Below are 17,696 nucleotides of genomic sequence, written 5' to 3'. Positions count from 1 at the left end.
GCCAACATACCTGTCACACTTTTAAAAGAAAGAAACTAAATTCTGTCTGTTGTCTGTTTTCCAGCTTGTAGACGAACTGTACAGTAGTAATTTTCTCTGGTATTATGTGCCAGAATTGATTTGACTCTCTTTAATTATCTTTAATCTTTTAATTACAAATTCAAGCGACAAAGTTTGGTTGAATGGTTTAAAAACGGGTTGAGATGTGAGGCAGTCTCGTGGTTTGTGGTGCACCTTTCTGTTGGTTAGGGTTCAAGCTTTTGGGGGCAAATCAGGGTCATTTAGAGTAACAGGTTACAGAGGATTTGTTATTTACACTGAATATATGCAGCAGCCGGCTTTTTTCTTCATTGTTTCGCAACTTAAAGCAGATTCTTTATGTTTTAAATTTCAGTTATGATCGAGTTCAACGTTATGTTATTTATTAACTCTTCAGAAATGATTCCAGCCAGGGATCACAAAGGAAGAGAAGAACAATTTAAATCATCACTTGGCACTAAATTATAACACACATAAACATTTAGTGAAAACACTTCTATATTGAAAAGGGCTGACTGTGCAGTTACAGTGCTTCAGCATCATTGTTACTGGGATAAAAGAGCTACCAAAATAAAAAAAAGCCTAGTTCACATTTCTGTATGTGAACATCTGCTTCCGTAAGTCTTTCAGAGTTTCGCTGTTTGGTTGTGATTTGCCTTATTTTGGAACTGAAGCACCAAAGCTGTGCGCAAACTTTCGAGCTGTGTGTTACGGCTTATTGACACTGCAACGGTTTAATTGCAGATGTGAGGTAAAAAGCCGTCGCTGAGGTTTCATTGGTTGTGTGCGCTTATGTTCTCTTGCTGCCTTTGTTTTTTCTCGTGCTCCTTTTGGGATAATTAGACATAAAGAAGGCAATCACGGGTCATATAATCTACACACCACTTACTGTTCTGGTTAGGAGCCACCGCACTATTCTACAAATCTCGGTGCTGTCTGCGCACATCACTCTTGCCCGTTAGTACGACGTGACGGCTGCCATGTCAGCAACATGGCACATCTATGTTCTCTCTCTCGCTTGAACCCTCTGTGAGTTTTCCCTTGGGTTGGCAGAAAACGAGTGCCCCCCTCCTCCATGTCTGAGTGGCTATAACCTTGCCACCAGCTTGTGTTTGCGTGTCTTTGTTTTTTCTTTCCAACTCTAAAGACTTGAACAATGATGACTCAAGCCATGCAGAGTACACCACAGGGAAAATTCAGTGGGAATAAAAATAACAAGTGGATTTTTGACTGCGGTAAGATGTGAGCATGCTGGCACTGGGCTAAAAGCCTGAGCAGATTTTGCCCCCCCCCCCTCGACCGTCGCACACACCACACACACACACCCAGTTCATTAGATTAGGCTGTCTCGTGTTCAGGAAGTGCTGAAAGGCACTGCAGATTGTATCTCCACAAAATGCTGTCCTTACGTCCAGAGACAGTTGCCAGTCCCAGTCTTTGAAATTCCAAAGTAGTTCTCAATCCAGTTAACGTCCGATATTGCGGTCGTGTCTTTGTGCTCCCCCTGCTGCTGAGGTTTCTTATTAGGAGGGTTAACTATGAGGATGCTGGTGTGTTGGTATTTCTGCGGTCGCTCATCTGCGCACCGCACATGAAGGTCTCTAAATTATTTACTTTCCTGACATCACCATATGGTGCTGTAACTTGTTTGTCTTGGAGCATAGAGGAGAAATGCAAGACATAGACAGATTTACTCCTTGCATGAATACATAGGAGACCCTCTTCAAACAATGCCTGTTTTTTGTTATTTCTTTTGCTGGGTGGGCTTTGTTGATGCAATTGTGCGCAACGCGCTACGAGAGTTCTCCTCTCATCTACTTGATAGAAAAGCGATAATAAACATAATTGGGCCAAAATATGGAGATGTTTCAAAGAGAAGACCAGAGGCTGCCGACACTTGTCTGCAGCGGATGGGGCAACTGAGCAAGAAGCTTGAAAGGCCTTGGAAAAATTGGGTCCTGATCTTCTTTGAAATGCCACAATTAATTGCTATGCGTTGTCCCCAATGCACGGATGATTAAATGTGCTCCTAAACTGCCCTGATTTGTGGGGGCACCTTGCCGATTTTATTTGCCACTGTTAACATTTTCATTCCTGCATTATGCATGGTGCTGTGGGGCAAGGAAGTGCTGCAAACAAATGGCCTGAGGGATCGGTGTAAACACATCGTGCCATAAGAGGGAGAAGACTAACAGTTCAGCACAGCCTCCCTCAGCCAGTCTTCACTGACAAACTAGACAGCCCCTCTGGCAGCTTTGCTGTACTCTAACAGATCAGTGTAAGTGCGACTGTGAATGTCGGTCAATTCAGATACTTAAACTTGCCGACTGAAAATTAGCTAAAGAATATGTGAAAACTGTTCAAGCAGGGCTGAGATTTGATGCATGGGAAGACGTTCTTCTGTATCTTTATTAATCGACAATGAATGCATGTCTGATAGAATATTTCTGTCTAACTAATTGAATATGATCCCTCCTCCTTCATAGGCTGAGGTCACTTTCACTAGTTAATTCTGACAGGCAAAGCAATGTGGTGCTGGTTGCTTTGTGTTAAGGGATTTTAATTCCTCATTGCAATAATCAGTGAGTGATGGAAGCCCTAGTGTTATATGAAGGCATGCCAAATGACATGTGCTCCCTTTTGAACATGAAACACTACAGAGCAGAAATATGAATTTTCACATTAGCTGCATATTAACTCACTGATTAGGATTTACTTGATGTGAGATCTTGGCTGTTAGAAGTGCAACGCTGCACACAAGGCCTGTCTGAGTTGTCAGCTGTCATGGCATTGGACCAGAGCCTTACACTTGGCAGATCTCCACCCTCTCACCTCCGGCTGACAATGCAAATACAGGCAAACGATGTGTAGCTGCTGGACAGCACTGTATACCCTCATCCAATTCCTTATGGATAAAAAAACTTTGAGTCAGACGCTGATCACTAAAATGATCCTTTTCACTATGACAGCCTGTTGTTTTGACACTGGAGTCAGTTTTTTATATCACGTCATAAACGAGTCCATACTCTAAAGTTCCTACAAGCGTGGGGAGTTTTTTTTTAACCTAGTCCCTTGTCATCAAAAAGTAACTAATGCACAAGTCAGTGGAAAGAGGGCAGATATTGTTTTTTATGGCGTGACCTTTGAGGCATTATTATTTTTTTGATGAATAACTGTTTACTCTGAAAGCGGGCATTAAACAAGTTTTTCTTAAGTTTTGCAGTCATTGTCCCTGACACAAATGGCAAAACAAAAACACCTCATCCTGTTCATGAAGCCTGTTGACAGTGGAAATAGAAAGTCTGTTTAAGTGGACTCGAGGGTAGTGTTAAATACACGGTAACCAGTTCATTAGGGTGCCTTTCGGAGCATGAAAAATGACCTTTTCCCTTGTAATCGTAGGCTGAGTTCATAGATAGTTGACTGGAACGAGAGCATACTGTATGTTGACAAGGATCACTGGAAACAATTAGCATTGCGTCTCACGAGCCAATCTGGAAGCGGCTAAGTTTTCACTTTATTCACACCTTTTGCTCCAACACCCGTCTGATTTCATTATGTGGAAAAAGGTTAGACAAATAACAAAATACATTACTATAATTATTTTTTTTTAAATCAAGTGCACTGAAGTTCATTTAGCTCTGTTTGCTTTGCCCTCATATTCTTTCTAGAGGGTCACAGCTGGGTTGGGTAATTTCTTGGACCAATTAAAGATTTCTTTTCAAGTTTCTCTTCTGCAAAATATTTATTTGTCAAGTACTTTGTGGCATATAATTAACTGAGCAATATAATCAGCTGTCTCTTCTCGTTCTGCTGACGGACTCCCGCTCCACCGTCTTGGACTGTAGCTGGCAGTGGTGAGCACAACAAAGACGACCATGTGATTCCTCATTCATTGCTGGAGTGAATGAGCAATCTTGTGTTCAGTCTTGCCGCCTGCGACAGAACATTTGACACACTTGGCTGAGACATTTTGGATCTAGCAGAAGTTGCTCTTGCAAGTCAATGTAGAGCAAATGCTTATTCTTCGTTTTAGGGTATGCTAACCCACCTGCTGGGAGGTTACTATGCTTTGGTTTATATCTTTGATGAGGCTTGACACACACACAGAAGTTACACTGTAAAAACACTAATCTCTAATACACTAAAGCAAATGGCTAAAAAACTAAATGCACTTTATAGTCTCTTTAGATATTTTTGTTTCTTGCAGTTCTAGATTGCAATCATCATCAGAAATTCCCGTCTCTGTAGTGTTTTGATAAAGCAAATGTGGTTAAAAGACTGAAAATATTTAAGGTATCTGCAAATGTGATGCACATCTGTCAAACAGCCCAAGGGTGAAAACCAGCACATAAGAAGGCAACAAATGCTGATCCGGGACTTCTCTGCGGCAAAATAAAATATGGCTCAAGTTTTCATTAAGGTGCTATTGATTAGCTTTTCCTGGCAATGAATTATGGATGACATTAAATAAAAGGGAAAATATTTTTATGACTTTGCTTAGGCCATGCCAGATTCCCCCTTTGCCTCTTGTATGCTCGCCCTGACAGGCATTTTGTTTTCTCTCAAATTCTTGTGGCTTTTGTGAGACCTAGACCAAGTTAAAAAAAAAAGAAAGAAGCTATTTCACTTTGATTACCTTTTCCATTTTAGATATGTGTAAAATGATTAGAATTGCAGACTTTACAAAAGGGTCAAAAATTTGTCAAATTAAAAATGTTTAAAATCTCAAACTCCTAAAGGTCTAATCAGCTCTCTCTTTGTAAAAAAAACCTCATTTAAAATGTAAAAAAAAATAAGTAGAATTGCATAAAAACAATTCAAAGTTGCCACAGTTCCTTTACATGCTCAGTTGTTATTGAAAACAGTTATTTTTTATGAGAGTTTCTCTGCTGTTTCTGATTATTCTTGTTTTCTTGTGTTCCAAGGATGCTAACTGTACCTTCAGATAGTCATTGCTACTATGAAGTCTTTGCATAATAATTCCTGTAAAATTATTTTCTTGATAGGATATCTTGAACTTCTAAGTGAGAGGTGACAGAATCCTTTCTGATTATTGGGTCTGTAAAGAAAACAAATGCAGAAATTATTAGACAATCCTGTATGATTGAAAATCTTTATTTAGCTGTTACAGTGCACTCTCACAAATGTCGCTGCACTCCTAAGCTGCCTTAGGCCCGAATCCCACTAGGCATGGCTGCTTTGTGTCACACCGGCATAATCCTTCCAGTTCATCCCAGTGCACGTACAGTGAATTCCAGGAGCAGCACCGGTACTCCTTTGCACAACTAAAACTCTGTGCTGAACTTTTTTAGTTTTTTCTGTTGGAGCTGCACAAAAAGAGATGAAGTGCTGGAAGTCAGATACAAAAAGAACATGCAGTGAATTTTCAAAATAAAACATCCTGTGCACATTCAATGCTATACTTCTAAATTAGTCTGAGCGTGCTTTAAAGCTGCACGAAGGCCAGAACAGAACTAGGGATTCATCAATTTGACATTTGTATTGGGTGATGGTCCAATCTTAATATAAAAAAAAAGAAGCTAGATTGGGTATCCTTGACAACGTGCTGATCGTTGAGCTGACCTTTTGAAATAAATTGATCTGTGTTTATTTTGTCATGTGGCAGCAGCTAGCCTGAGAGCAAACATGGCATGGCGAAAGCTAGCAGGTATTTCACTTTCGTTATGCCAGCGGCTTGCTTTTTTTTTTTTTTTTTTTTAACTGTAATGAGACTAGTGGAAATGAATTAGTTGATCAACACCGGCACATTTTTGAATTTTTTTTATTGTATTTATGGATCTTGGGCATGCTGTCAAATATTATATTGGTAGCAGATTGTTGGAGCCTTTCCCAACTGGATACATCCTGAGTAGATCACCAGTCTATCACAGGGCAAACACAGAGAGACAGACAACCACTCAGACTCACTCCCACAGCCAATTTAGAGTCACCGATTAACCTAGCATGCAGTGTTTGGACTGTGGGAGAAAGCTGGAGTACTCGGCTTCTCTCATGCAGACATCAGGAAGGCTTCTGGCTGACTGGTGGATTCAGACCCAGGAATTTCTGACAGTGAGGCAATGGTGCTAACTACAACACCACAGTAGATAGCAACTGAATGTTTCTCTTTCTAATAATTCTCTAAAATGATTTTTTTAAATGTCTAAATCAAACCTGATGTTCCTTTAACTATAAAGAATGTTTCCTAGTTTTTTCCTAGTCTGCTGATAGCTGAAATCAAACTATGGAACTGGAAAAAAGTAGGCTTGATGAATCCCAGGGCAAAATCAGAAAAAATGGAATTGCATCCCAAAAGTTGAACGTCACATCTAGTGTAATCCCGGGATTAACAGCAGAACTGCTCATTTACAAATACACAAACCTCTTTTACTCTTGGAAGTCATCAATTGATGACGTCCTGCTGAGATTTATTCCACATTTCCTTTTCTCTGGACGTCTTGTCTATTGCAAAGTTGTTGTTTTTTTCAAGTAGCTGTCCACAAATTCTTCTGCTGAGGATATGAAGGTGTCATGGGAGTCATTTAAAATTGTAACTGCTCCCTTATTCACAAGGGGTCGCCACAAGGGGTAGCTCGACATGTTTGATTCGTCAGATTTATTATTTAAAAAAAAAAAGAAAGAAAAAAACAAAATACACTTTCTCTCTGTTATAGCAATGGCAGCAGTCACATTCACAGAGCACGCACAATCTTGGTTTTAGTTTTGACCTGCTATGCATCACAGGAATGTACTAACTGTTGGTGGTGGAGACTTTTATTAGAAATAATTACATCTGCCTACAGTAAATAATAGTTGAACCTGTCTGCCCAGTTCTGTCTTCTTAAACTTCTTTCTGCTTATACATCGTCTGTTTTCTTAAATAGTAGTTAACTTGCAGGGACAGTTTTCTTAACTGGAACTTTCTTTTCTCTTTTGTCTCCTGATTAAGCTCAGTGTGTTGAATTCTAGTATATGTGTTTAAGTATCTTGTACATTTAAGTCTAAATTTGTTCAGTTTATGTCTGCGTTAAGTTATTTTGCATATCTGCAAATGAACGAAATGATCTTAATGATAAAAAAATATGAAAGGGTTATTCTTTCATAAGCAGTAGTGCTGCTCAGATATTTGTGCATCTGACCAACAGGTTTGCCCATGCAAGATTCGCAAGAGTTAGAGATCTCATATTTTAAATGGCAAGAAAAATGGTCTGTTTAGAGGTATGTCTGAGAATGAGCATTCCATTCACATTGTATGCTTGGTTTCAGTAGACACAGCAGACAAACAAAAAAATATGTTCCTGGCATTTGCGTCACTGAAAAAAAAAGTAACTGCACCTACAGGTTTTTACAATACGGGCTGTATGAGTTCTTAGTATTTTCTCTTCCCTGAATTATTATTGAATTCACAGAAAGATATGATTTACAAAAAGAACATGAAAGGCATAATATTATGTTCCTTTTGTGAACAAATTAGTTTCTCAGGGCCAAAAATCCTCATATAAACAGTGGACTGAGTGCAGTTTTAAGTCAGGTGAAAGGTAGTTCTTTAGAGTTAGACTGATGAAATATATTTTGGGGGAGTTGTTTGATTCTCTACAGATCACACAGAGTAAATAAGTTGTTTTTAAATCATTCATTTACTTAATTTTGACAAATTTACATATTCATTTACTATCTGATGTTTCAGCAGTTAAGTCATTATATTATGGTTCTTCAGTTTGCTAAACAGTGTTAAAGTCAGTGATATGTAAAGCCTGTAGAACCTGCCTTATCTATCCTTAGGTAGCTTTGCAGTCACTAGCCACTTTATTAGGTACACATAGTTATTCTTGGTCCAAGTGGGTACTAACAAGCCTTCTGAACTGCTTTAACTTCAGTGATGGAAACGTTCCTCTGAGATTTTGGTCTATCTTGACGTGATATTGTCACACAATTGCTGCAGCTTTGCTGGCTTCAGCTCTATGATGCAAATCTCACCACATCCCAATCCTTTGGGATGTGGTGAGTATAGAGTACAGTGAACTCAAGAGATGTATGTGCATTATCCTTTTGGAGACAGACGATGGGGTGGCTGTAGCTCAGGTGGCAGAGCAGGTCAGCCACTAATCAGAAGGTCGGTGGTTCGATCCCAGGCTGCACCCTGGCTGCATGCCAAATATCCTTGGGCAAGATACTAACCCCGTGTTTGCCTACTGGTGGTGGTCAGAGGGCCCGGTGGCGCCTGTGTCCGGCAGCCTCGCCTCTGTCAGTGCGCCCCAGGGCAGCTGTGGCTACAATGTAGCTTGCTATCGCCAGTGTGTGAATGTGTGTGTGAATGGGTGAATGACTGAATGTAGTGTAAAGCGCTTTGGGGTCCTATGGACTAGAAAAGCGCTATACAAATGCAGGCCATTTACCATGGGCACATTGTGGTATATAAAGAGATGGACATGTTCTGCAACAATGCTCAGGTAGTATTTTTTCCAATATTCTGTTGTCTGATTTTGGTGAGCAAATTGTAGCTTCAGTTTTGTGTTCTTAGCTGGCAGGAGTGTGGTCTTCTGCTGCTGTGTGCTCAGAGATGCTCTTCTGCATATCTTGGAAAGACCCTGTCTACATGCTTAAATGCTTTTGGTTATTGTCCAATTAGATATTTGCATAATGAACGCTTGAACAGATGAACTAGTGTATCTACTGTGCAAGGCCCATTTATTTTGAAACATTTAAAGCATGAGAAATCACCCAATCTCTATGTATCTTCCGTATATACAGCGCTTAACAAATTTGTTTTAGACCACCACCCAATTTAAGGTTTATGTCACAGCTGCCCTAAATTAACAGTAATGACAGTTGACAAAATTAGAGTAAGCAAAAGCACATTATTACTTTTTGATTAAGATGCCAAGTTAGTTATTTACATGCATTCCTGAACAAAAAAAATAGATTTAATGGTTGAATGTCATTCATTTGTGATTTCATTGTGCCACCTCAAATTAGGGTATAAAAATGTGACTTGAGCAATTCACATTCAAAAACGTTTTTGAAAAACTTCTAAAAGATGTTTGTTTTCTTATTCTTACAGGTTGGTATAATAAATTTGTTAAGCACTGTATTCCTACTGTTGCCACAAAACATTTACCAAGAATAGGTTAAATAAAAAAATATATTTTTAGCTTACCTACTTACACATCTTGCTGTGGTGATCATAGCGTTTATATATATCTGTATCTCTTCCCTAACAGGAACACCAATCTGAAATCACCTTTACATGAACATCGTCACACGTACGGCAGTCATTAACTGCATTAAATGCAAAATATTTTAAAATACAATTCTAAATCCTAATTCTTTGGATTTTCCTATATGGTGTGGTGATTTCATCATCCCCCTGCGAGTGCGATGTTACGTTCTCTGCTTTTGTTTGTTTCACGTGTCACATTCAGTGTGCATTGCCCATATGTAACTTAATGGCCACCGAATTTGTATTCTCTAAAGAATTTTGTTTGTGTGACTGCTAAATATGGAGTGAATTATTTGGAAAAGGGCTAATTGGTCTAATTTGTTAAGAAACCTGAAGCTAGTCATCAGTCACAAAACCCCCTTTTCATGCATCAAACATCCCAACAGAAAAGAGGAGAAGAGCAAAAGCCGACTGATTTAAGTGATATGTTTTTAAACAGATGGCTATTTTGCTATTTAATGCAATTTACAAGATACAATCCTTTGAAATCTGACTTTGGTAGTTCATTAACTTGCCACATAATGAGTGTCGAGAAAGGACAAGTGTGGTACGAAGCTGCAGTACGTAGTTAATAGAAAATCTTTTAGAAGTGACAGCGCTTTATAAAAGAGCTCCATGACTGCTAGCTGTTGTTCAGTGTTCAGACTGCAGGCACTTAGCGCACCAGGTGTTTTGCCCAAGATTTTTTCCACAAGACAAATGGAAAAGTGCCATATCCTTTAAACATCCCATTAATATGTCTTATAAGAGTCACCGCAACTGAGCACCAAAAGCTCAGTTTTATTACAGTTTCTTGTCTTTGTCAGGCATAGCTTCCAGTTTACGTTTTCAGGTAATTATAGCGTTGTGCACACTAGAGTGGCACAAATTAGCACTTTGGGCGAAGAATCAGTTGGCTGGATGCCCATCATTGCTTGCATGGCCTGGACATGACAAACACAGAAGCACAAATGCCTATAAAAGGCATCCAAAGTGTGACAACATTTTGAAGACGTTATTTATTTATTTTTTTTAAGTAAAACTAAAAGACTAACTGCGGGATTACCGCTTTTGATTTTAAAGACCAACATTGGGTAAAGTCCTGTTTGTATATTGAGTGAACCCTGCAGAGTCGTGTGTGAAAACAGGCCTTTATAGAGGGTCAACTTTTTTTTTCTCTGTTCTTTAAGCTCGTAAATAAATGTGGCAGGGAAAAAAAAAACTTTGTTGCAATAAATGAAGGGAGAGGACACCTTAAGAAGCTGAGTCTGGTCTGAGGCTTTGCCTGTGCCTAATGTGTGAGGAATAATGCACGATGTTTGATGTGGTCTGAATAGTTCTTCTATCACACATGCCATGAAAGAGAACTCATGGCTGTACTGTATACTGTATGCAATTCCTCTTTATTACACGTGGAATTTCCTCCCAGATGATTGAAGTATCAGCATATTGCTGCCATATTCCCTCCCACAAGAGCCTAGAGTTTTAATAATTTGCAGAATGAAGGGGGGTAGGGGGGTTGAGAGGCTATCAAAGTGGCTTATATTTGTTTAATCTCTGAAGGACTGCCATTCACAAAGTTTTCCAGAAAAAGACAGGAGTTCATAGTTCTCTCTAAAAAGCAGTGTCGAAAGCCGGCTAAGCTGCATCAAACGTAGGTAGGATGCGTACACAGTGATCGATATATGCCGAGAATTACTATATGTGCTGTGTTTACAGTATGATCATGTGGTGGAAAAATAACAATAAGTAATCTCATGTCATTCTGCTGTTCTATGCAAAGTTAATGTAATCCTCTAATGTTTAGTATAACGCATCAATCATGCAAAAATCTATTGTTGCATTAGCCTTGAAAGAACAATAATAATAAAAATGCTATAATGGTTTTAGCTTCCTTTCCATAAATCATACTTGGAGGCTGGGGAGGGGGGTATCTTAACTTGCCATTTCAGCTCATCTGAGCAGTTGAAGTGATGCTGAATACTGATAGGATATTGAACAATAACCAGAGCTGCAGTTGGTCACTTTCAACCTGAAGTGGTATGAAATACTGCACGACACAGTCAGTGGCTGCTTCTAACTGAAATTGACCCAACACCTTCTGCAGTGACATAAAGCTGTTTTCTGTTCGATAGCCTCTCAACAAAGGACTGTAAATCAGGAGTAAATGCATAAAAACAGCGAGCAGCAGAAGATTTACTGTAACTCTGCGAATCCTTTTAAACAAATATTAAAATAAGGGCCAAATCAGGCGGATCATCTTTAAGCGGGTCGTGCTCTCTTCAGCTTCGAGGCGAGCCACAGTAGCTGACAGGATGGTGGAATTTACATCGTTAATAACATTTAATTAATGCCGCAGCCCTCACTCTGAAGATAGGTTATGTTGTCAGTGTAAGTCTGTGATGTATGGATAAAAATCCGAAACGAACGAGCACGTCACTGAAGCGCGGCGTCCTTTACCATGATTAAACAAAACATTGAGACGCACAAGCGACTGAAAAGTGCTACAGTTGAGCAAATCTCCCGTGTCGTCATTCAAAAAGTCATGTGGCAAAGCACGTACGTATAGAGAGAATTGCTGAAGAGCACAGCTTTCAGATTTGATGAGTGGAAGTGCATTTCTACCATGTGGTTTCAACCTGGGACCTTTACAAGTGCTTGTCGGAGTAGTGCTTAGAGTGCTGCCTGAAGAGGCTTTTCGATTTCACAGAGAATACACTCTTCCCAGGAAGTGGGTGGAGAAGATAATTCTGCAAAAGAAGAAGGGAAAGGAAAACAAAAAAAAAAGAAAACTGGAGAATTAATAAACCTTTTTAGTTGGCATAATCACTCATTTTGAACTTAAACTGAGCAGAGCAACAAAACAAATCATTTTTGGGGAAAGAATACATGTATTTTAATGCCCTCAAGCAAAACTAATTAAAGACGACACCTCATTTACATAAATAAGCATTATAATTTGCATGCGTGCACAAGGGAATAGAGTCAGAAAAGAAAGCAATATTTTGCAGTCTGCTAATTTCATTTTATTCAGGATTTAAGCTTAATAAAGATTCATTTTGGAGGGGAAAGGAAAATAATCAAAGAGGGAATTTGAACTATCTCCAAAGATGCAGCAGCCTACTATTCAAAGGGCTCCTTCCGAGTCACCAGATGACTCCTAATCTGGAGTGGCACTTCCTGGCCGAGTTCCAACACCAACTCCTTGAAAGGTAAAGAAATTTTAGAGCCCAATTTATTAGTATGCAGTTCTGGCTTCGGGTGGAGAATTAATGGCGGTGACTGATAATGACTGTAATCGTGGCACAAATGGGGTGTTGAAATAGCAAACAACGGGCACAAGGCATGTAATGGGGATTTTATTAATTACCCAAGGTCCCTAGCATGAGCAGTCTCCAGGATTTACTGTGGCCGTGCCAGCCGGTCGAGAAGGGGTCGGCCAGTCTAATCTGACAATGAAAGGGTCACTACAGAGACTGCAACATGCGCAAAAGGGAGCAACGTGGCCGGCCTCCTACACGTGCCTTAAAATGACTTTGTAATGTTATGAAAGGCACTAATATTGAAAAGATGAGAGCGGCTGTATTCATTTTGGTTTTAGAATCTTTTTGCGGATTCAGCAAATGTTTCAACAAATGCGAAAACGGATCAAAGAGGCAAGATCCAAGTCAGATAAATTGTCCCCTTTCATCAGAGTGTTTCAATTAAAGTGTATTGTAAAGGCATTCACCTGCACTGCAGTAAGCTCCCTCTGTCTCTTTGTTGACTGTAAGAACAAAAAAAATCAACATATGGTACCGCTGTCAGGTAGGATAGCCCATTCGCACATCAGCTCATCAACAAGAGAGGATTGATTAAAAGTCCTTTTTATTACTCACTGCATCCTTAATGGACGCTAGACTTTCAAAATGGAAGAAACAATTAGAGTTTTACTGCTTTGTGGGCACTACTGATTTATATAAATCACTGCACGGGTGTAAATTTTCCAATAAAACACTGTACCACTCCTAGCATACATAATCAACACGTCCATTCTTGGTACACACTCCAGACTTGAACAATCTCTTTAAACTGGTAGGACTCAAGCTCACTCAGTCAGTAGACTGTCTACTTGATGGAATTTAACTGTTTCTATATGGTTTACCATAACTACTAGTATACATTTGCAAGGCAAACAAACACAGGGAGACTGTTTACTTTGTATTTCAGTGCTGTACAAACATGAAATTAGAGTTTGCTCATTCATTTAATATGAAAACCAGCAGTTAAATCCAAGCCCGGTTAGGTGAGCGTCATTTTCTGGGGTGATGCGGTCACTGTGACACAAAACACTCACTCAGCTATTCAGGGAGTACGTTTTTGTTCTTCTGTTTTATAGCTTACTATATTAGTGTCAACAAAGAGTATGAAAAACAAAATCAGGCAAAGAAAGTAAGGTGGGTCAGCTGCATATTGCATTTATGGGAGATTACATTATTTGCAATGGTGATGTCGTTTTGCTAAAGCCACGTTGCGTGACAAAAGTGGGTAGTGCATATTTTACAATGTGTTTATCTAGTACTCATGCCTAAGGGTAACATAACCACAGAAAATCTCACCTTGCAGGTTCAGATTTTTGCTTTTTTTCCTCTCTTGAAGGTACGTTTTTTTTGGCCTTTTTTCCAGATTAAGCTGTTAACTGTTGTCTTGTTAAATGTTAACGAGTCATCTCCACATTTTATCAAAAGGTTTCACAGTCACTTAATAGTTAACACATTTCAGCCCCTGGGATTGTTGTTTTATCACCAAAATCAAAATATGCACTTTTTCAGAACCGTCCCTCATTCACATGTTCTGACAAGGTTTTCTCAAGTTCCTTGGCTCTAGGTTGTATTTGCAGTATTATAGTGTTTTTCAGAACACCTTGATACTTAAAATCATAACAAAAACAGCTGTACAATTTGCAGGGAAATTCAATACTCTACAGAACTGGCCTGTAAATAAAGATAAGATAAGATAGATGGATAGATAGATGCTTTGTTGCTCCCACAAGATACATTTTTGTGTTAGTATTAACAGTTCTTGTAAATGTTGATGTCATTTATTTAAAAAATTAGTTCTCTACACTTTCTTTCTTATTTTTTGGATTTGAATGTATTTGAATTTTTTGAACAATTCTGGTAAATGTTAAATATTCTGCGTCAGTGCCTTCTCTTTTGTACTTTACTATTCATAGATGAGTCATGTCTGTAATGGAAAATACCGTACCACAAAGTACAAACCTAATTTACTTGTGAAATACCCATCTTTAAGTTCTGTTTTGTTGTTTTCTGTCAGTGTTTTTTTCTTTTTACCTCAAGTACCTGTTCCATGGGTGTGTACATTTTTTCACATCATGAGGTCATGTGTGAAAAATGTACTGAAAAACAGTCATGCCATAACAAATCAAAACCTGTTTCTACGTAATGATCCAGATATTTTAAAAAAACAAAACAACCAAAAAAAAGCGTCTCTATCTTAAACACGCACGTCGAATGTTTCTCTGAGCTTTTTGCTTGTTTTTGCTCCTCCTCTTGTCCTGCCTTTGAGTCCAGAGGGGAGAGACTTTGAAACTAAAGTTGGCAGCATTCCTCGGCGGTGACACACGCTGAAGTATCACTTTATTGCTCACTTTTAGAAAACACCAAAAACACAAAGAGCTCAACCAGATGTTCGAGTTCTGCTCTTAAAAACAGAAGTGTAAACACTCGCTGAAAGAAAAAAAAAAAAAGAACTTCCAACTGTCCATTTTTTTGACACGCTGTGCTGTTTTGTGTGCGTGCAGCCTAAAAATTAAAGGCAGACCAGAAAACGAATAATTTCCCTGTTATTGCTACAACCCACTGTGATTGTGTTTCATGGTAGTCGGAAGTAGCAGACCCGTGGGTGTTGAGGAGGAGATCCCTCTGTGTTCCAGCGGTGTCTCAGACAGGCGTGTTGCCTCACCTGGTGCTGTGTTTACCTCAGATGGTAGGATTAGGAAGCAGCCATGTGGAAGATACGACTCTAATCCATCGTGCCTTTGCTTGGCACTTAGACATGGCCCTCTGCAACACTTCCGCTCTCCTAAAGTTAGAGCAACGCCCTTAAGGAATGTGAGAAATATCAGCACCGTTTCAAGACTCTTGAGCATGATGCAGCCACGTGGGGTTCAGCTTACCTCGTGGAGGAGGTGGGCGTATGTATGGGTATGGGTGCTGATGATGGCAACCATCAACCAGATAGATTCAGATTTATTGGATGGATCTGGGCATCGTTATTTCTCTAGGCTTGTGCCTGGCCTCTACGGCAACGAGATACTTTCGTTTTCCTTTTTTAAATTTTTTCCCCTCATGTGCACAAAACCCTTTTTCAACGTAGAGTAGCAGATAAGCTGGTATCATGAAAGAAAATCTCTTAGTTAGATAAAATCCTGAATGTTGTCTCTTTAAACTTGCCGACATTGATTAGGCAGTGATAAAAAGCTCATAACCTGCAAGAGGGAAGGCTGACCTCTGCATGCTCACAGTCTGCTGCTGCACCCCAATCTTATATACTATAACTTACTGAGCTTCCACGTTTACAATACTGATATTTTTCTGTCTGGCTGAGTTTCTTTCTTTCTTTCTTTCTTTCTTTCTTTCTTTCTTTCTTTCTTTCTTTTTCTTTCTTTCTTTCTTTCTTTCTTTCTTTCTTTCTTTCTTTCTTTCTTTCTTTCTCTTTCTTTCTTTCTTTCTTTCTTTCTTTCTTTCTTTCTTTCTTTCTTTCTTTCTTTCTTTCTTTCTTTTTAAAGAAATTTCAGGCAAAGTTTCATTTTTTTTCTGCAGAGATGGTTTTAAGTATAAATTAATAAAAATAAAATGAAGTGCAGCTGCCCGTTTGTTTAAAAGCTATAATGGCTTTGCACTGAATGATAAATGCAGTTGTTTAAGGCCGAAATACTGGCTTGCGATAACTTTGATATCTGATTTTCCTTTTTTTTCACACACAGTGCAAAGGACATAATCAAATCTATAAATGAATATGCATTTAATTTACATGTTAAATGTTTTATTACCATTGAAGAAAGGGAGCTACAGTGTTTTTCTTGTGCGTTTCAGAGGACTTGCCCTTGATATCGTGGCCAAATCACCACCCCAATCACAAATGGTGGAAAGCAAAACTCTTATTTATCCAATGTACTGATAATTAAGCTGTTCTCATTAGTTACATAATTGGAAATGTAATTAGCAATAGTAATAATTATTGCATTTAATACCTTTTCTCTTTTAGTTATCAGGCTCATTCAAGCTGGTAATTAGCAGTCGTGAGAATTCTATACTTTCGTCCTAATTCATTTTGGTCGGCAGTTATTTATAGTGTATTTTATATCAATAAATCATTACCATATCCATTTAGATTTTTCAGTAAACATACAAACACCGTGCTCACTCAAATGTTTGTTTCATGTTTTGTGTAATAACAAAGCAAAACTCTATCTGCATAGTTGCAGTTCTACTTTGCCTTAACTAAGCCTTACAGTGAGACGCCTGACAGAGCTCAGCAGCGAGGTTCCGAAAATGGAAAATCTCATTCATATTTTCCGTAAGGATTTTGATTATGAGCAGTAATGTTGTAACCATCCAAAGCAGACTTACTCTGAGCTACAGCATTGTGAAATGATGGCACGCGCTCCTGTAGAAACCACAAGTCTGTGCGATATCCACCTCGTTTTAACAAAGATGCAGTTTATTCTCTCCAGAGTATGCAGTCGGTTCTGTTCGTTAGCTGTCAAGCAGCCACGGTTTTCAAGATATCGTGCTCAAATTTTGTGTCGTGGTAAAACACGAGCTAATTTAATTTTGGTGAAAATCAGATCAAGGTCAAGTTCACATGAAATGTATAATTTATTTATGGGTCGTCTTCAAATTTCACAACAATATTCTAGGAAGTTGTGGCCTTGAGTACCGGGCTGTTTGCACCCCAGGTCAAAGTTGACCTTGAAAAAACTTTTAAAGAAACCACAATGGGCATCATGTCATCTGAGTGAGCTGTACAACACACGACAACATCACAGCGATTACATAAAATTTAGCAAAATCACACATGGCACGAATATGTCTTAAAATCTCAAATTTGATGCCGAAGAAGTCAGCTAATTCTGCTTCAGTCACATGGCTAAAGATAATAAAATATATAATTTTACTATGTAGGTCAAAGTTCAGATATCTGGGTGTTGTTATAAAAGCAGGTTGACGTCAGGATGTTGTAATAAAAACATCATAAAACATCAGTGTTTTAGAACAGCCCTTTGAGGCGAGTCATTCTCTCCGAGTGCGCTTGTTTGCAAAGTCATGGAAAGGACTAAACTAAAAACAGCGTCATCTCTGATCGGTGGACGCCGCTGTTACCATGGAAGTGTCCAAGCCCAACAAACCAATTTAAGAAACTGCCGAAGAGGTGTTTGCAGTCAGGGATG

At 39.0% G+C, this 17,696-nt stretch overlaps 1 protein-coding gene across 3 annotated transcripts in view; it reads left to right on the top strand.

Annotated features, from left to right (window-relative positions):
- The window catches only part of casz1 (castor zinc finger 1), a 168,522-nt gene that overhangs the window by 18,287 nt on the left and 132,539 nt on the right, over positions 1 to 17,696 (top strand). The window lies entirely within an intron of this gene.

Source organism: Astatotilapia calliptera, chromosome 20, assembly GCF_964374335.1.
Source record: "Astatotilapia calliptera chromosome 20, fAstCal68.1, whole genome shotgun sequence".
NCBI classification, from domain to species: Eukaryota; Metazoa; Chordata; class Actinopteri; order Cichliformes; family Cichlidae; genus Astatotilapia; species Astatotilapia calliptera.
Note: the sequence above shows the minus strand (reverse complement) of the source record. Positions and strands in the feature narration are given on the sequence as shown.